The 3,714-nt window shown below is 49.9% G+C and overlaps 1 protein-coding gene across 1 annotated transcript in view; it reads right to left on the bottom strand.

Annotated features, from left to right (window-relative positions):
- The window catches only part of DLGAP2 (discs, large (Drosophila) homolog-associated protein 2), a 95,364-nt gene extending 91,857 nt beyond the window's left edge, over positions 1-3,507 (bottom strand). Inside the window, exon 1 of the mRNA XM_012645887.1 lies at positions 3,450-3,507. The gene's annotated coding sequence lies outside the window, so the exon portion shown is untranslated. The remainder of the gene's footprint in view (positions 1-3,449) is intronic.
- Between the last annotated feature and the right edge of the window lie 207 nt (positions 3,508-3,714).

Genomic DNA, 3,714 nt, shown 5'->3' with positions numbered 1-3,714 from the left:
ATCATTTAACCCTCTCAATTTAGAGATGAGGAAATTGCAAAACTCAGCTTGGAAAAATAAACGTCTAAAACTATGCCACTTTCTCCTGATTAGTTATTATTAATAAAATAACATTGGGTATATAACTTAGACTTCCTTCCATCTCTCTTCCCTACTCCTTTTCTTTCTTTTTGTGTTTTTGGCTTTTTCTGTTAATTGTCCTTTCATACTTTTCATATCAGCGTTCTCGACCCTGGGGCACATGAGAACCGTGTGTGCAGACCGCACTCCTCCGTGCGTGGGAAGGAAGCGAATTGAGGGCACGAGCCAATGAGGAAAGTGTGGCTCGGACGCGCAGCAGGAGACCAACCGCCTCAGCAAGCAGAAGACGCCACCGTTCACGGCAACAGGGCGAACCCAGAGCACATGCACCAGTGAAATCAGCCACCAAGAGACGGACACCACGCCATCTCACCCACATGTGGACCTGAAAAAGTCGGACTCACAGAAGCAGGAAGTGGAACGGTGGTTTCCGGGGAGACAAGTGGGGGGATTGGGAGATGCTGACAGAATGGTCCGGAATGCCAGTTAGACAGGAAGAATGGTTCCAAGAGACCTACTGTGCGTCATGGTGACACAGTTAGTAACAACGTATTGTATCCTTAAAAACTGCTATGGGTTGTTCTTAAATGTCCTCACTACACAGGAAAACGCTAAGTATGTGAGAAAGTGGATATGTGTTAATCACATAGCCACTTGATTTGATCATGCCACAATGTGCACAGATATCAAAACATCACATTGTACACCGTAATATATGTAATTTTTATATGTCAATAATAACTCAATAAAGCTAGAAAAAATAAAAATAAAGCATTCCCCCATTTGAAAAAAGTATCAAGTAGGGAACGTTTAAAGATAACGGTAACCAAGTGCTGCCTCAGTCGAATGTATCAGAATGTCTGGCCACGGGGACCAGGCTTCAGGGTTGAAATCTAATATTTCAATGAATGGGCTAAAAAGAATTTCTGGAACCAAAACGTCCTCTTTCCTAGCAAGGCTCACGTCTGCGCTGAGTCCTGCAACGCCGGTCACTGTGTACCCAAGGTGGCTCCTCCACGCTCCCCGACTCCGGAGGGTGAGTGAGGTTCTCCCTATCCACCACCAGCCCTCGTCTGAGAGCTCCCGAGAGCCAGGAGCCGCCAAACCTCTCCTTCCACAGCTTCTAAAATCTGACTCTTCCTTCTCACTCGCACGACCCAGCCCCCCTCGTGGCCAGACGGTAGAGGTAGCTTGCAACACGCTCTGTCCCTGCAGCGTGCGGAGGCTGCTCAGAGGCAGTGGCCGCAGCCTTGCTGTGACCCCGCACCCCACTCCGGGCTGCGCCCCAAAGAGCAGGGCTGGGGAGAGGCGTCTGCACACTCAGGTTCACGGCAGCCGAGGGCAGAAACAACCTGAGTGGACACCGAGGGACGAATGGACGGACAGAACATGGTCTACACACACAATGGGCTCAGAAAGGAAGGGGATTCTGGTACCTGCCACACATGGAGTAGCCCTGAAGACACTGCGGAGTAAAACACGCCAGTCACGAAGGCAAACGCACCGCATGATCCTCTCAGATCCACAGAAACAGGAAGTGGAGTGGGGGAGGCCGGGGGCTGGGGGGCGTCAGTGTTTACCGGGGCAGAGTCTCAGTTTGGAAAGACGAAAAAGTCCTAGAGATGGAAGGTGGGACAACGCACAATGGCGCCAATGTGCTCGATGCCACTGAACCACGCACTTAAAAAGGGTCAAGGGGGTGAATTTTACGCTGTGTATTTTGCCACGATAAAAAATTACTGTTTGTCTCCGCCACCAACCTGCACAAAGCCACCGTGTGACATCTGACTCCTTCACCCCCGGCTCTCCCCTCAGTGCCCACCTCCCGTGACTGTGGAACGAACTCACACTCGTCCACCTGAGTCCTACGATCAACTTCAGTTCTGTGCCCGTTCTGTCTGCAGCGCTCTCCCCAGGTGCCTGTCCCCACGTGGGACAACCCCCTGGTGTCTCCTGTCACAGAAGAGAAGGTCTCGCCCCGCGGGCACTCAGGGCCCTGGTGGCCCCTCAGGCAGGTGAGCGCATCGAGCCTCACATTCCTGCCGCCGCAGAAACGTGGCTTAAAGATGGTCATTTCTCACCTATTTTGGCATTTTCCCCTCACTGTAAAAGCCTTGCTCCACGCCTCAGTGGAACAAGAGTCCGCGAGTCGTCACGTCCATCCGGAGCCTCTCCTCGCCGGCGGTGAGTATTCGCAGCCAAGGAGAGTTTTGCCAGAGGGAAATTTTTTTAAAAAGATGCATAATTATCCAACTTTGATAGCCATTACTCCTTCCTAATAAGTAAAAATACTTTTATTTGCACATTTCTAAGCAAAGAAAGGTTTGCTTAGCATGTCGAGTTAGAAATGAATTTAGGACTTAATCACATTGGATGATGTGTGGTCATACTTTTACAACTCTGTTTTCATAATTTTAAATCGAAAAGCAAACCTTTCTGACTGCAATTGTCTTTAAAAGAAACCACAGCTCTATACAAAGTGGACCCCTTCAATTTCCAGCACCATTCTCCGGGCCACTCAGACGAGCAACAGATCCACCGGCTAACAGCCTGAAATAGATCCTAAAAAATCGAAACGTACATATAAACAGCACTTAGGGTCCACGACACAGTCCTAAGTTCTGCCACAGCACATGGCCCTCAGGGACGCGAGGGAGGAAGCCGGGGACCTCTGAGGTCAGATGGAACACGAGGGCAAGGAGCTCAGAGCCATGGTAGGGTTTCTTCTCTCAGTCACTGTTCGACGTTGATTTTACTCAACAATTCACATCTCTAACAGGAGCGTCTGCCCTTTTTCATGTAAGCGTAACTCCACGTCAAATAACTCGTGGCCAAATGACACCAGCTTCATTATATCAGTGGCAGCATAAAAATGAAATTTCCACGTGATTTTAAGGAGCAGTGGGGAGAATAACCTGACGTTCTGAGCTCTCTGGGAAGAAAGCACACGAAGGTGCCCAGCGTCCAAACCAACGTGTGTGTGGGGCTTGCCTAGAGAAATCAGCTGTCCCACGTCCAGTAACAGAGCTTTTTGCACCCTTAGGTTGACTCAGAATAAGTTTTGGTTACAAAGGAGCAAAGGAGGGAGAGGTCGTGTCACACCTGGAGGCGTGCACTGGTATGTTAGTGATGGCCTCCCTCGGTTTGTGAGGATCGGAACGACCTCCCTCACCTAGAGCGTCCATAACATCTATAAACTACTATTTCTGAAAAAACAATTGTCGTCTTTTACTTAGTGCCTCTTAGGCCACCCTAAAGGCAAACATGCTTGACACAGGCATGCGGGCAGCTCCCCAGTCACTGGATATGCGGGAGGGTGCGGGGCTCTGTCTGCCCGGGGGTAGCAGGAGCAGGTATTGGTACTCTACCTAGGTCCTCCTCCGCCGGCCCTGGGAAGCTGATGCCCGGCTGGACCAGGTCTCCGCCTTCTTCCTCTGCAAAGACAGAAAGAAAGTCACTCTTTAATACATTCCCGGTGTAGACAGCAGTCATCACCACACATCTGCAAAATCCTTTGCTATCGGCACAGTTCAAACTTGAAGACACCCTCTCGTTTCTTCAAATGCCACTGCTCAGAGCCCGTGTTTTGTGCCAATAACCTCAGAAACAGCCATAATTTTCTGCAAAACAGCA

Source organism: Propithecus coquereli, unplaced genomic scaffold (genome assembly GCF_000956105.1).
Source record: "Propithecus coquereli isolate 6110/MARCELLA unplaced genomic scaffold, Pcoq_1.0 Scaffold238, whole genome shotgun sequence".
Classification (NCBI taxonomy): domain Eukaryota; kingdom Metazoa; phylum Chordata; class Mammalia; order Primates; family Indriidae; genus Propithecus; species Propithecus coquereli.
The sequence above is the reverse complement of the archived record's forward strand: the minus strand, read 5'-3'. Positions and strand labels throughout refer to the sequence as shown.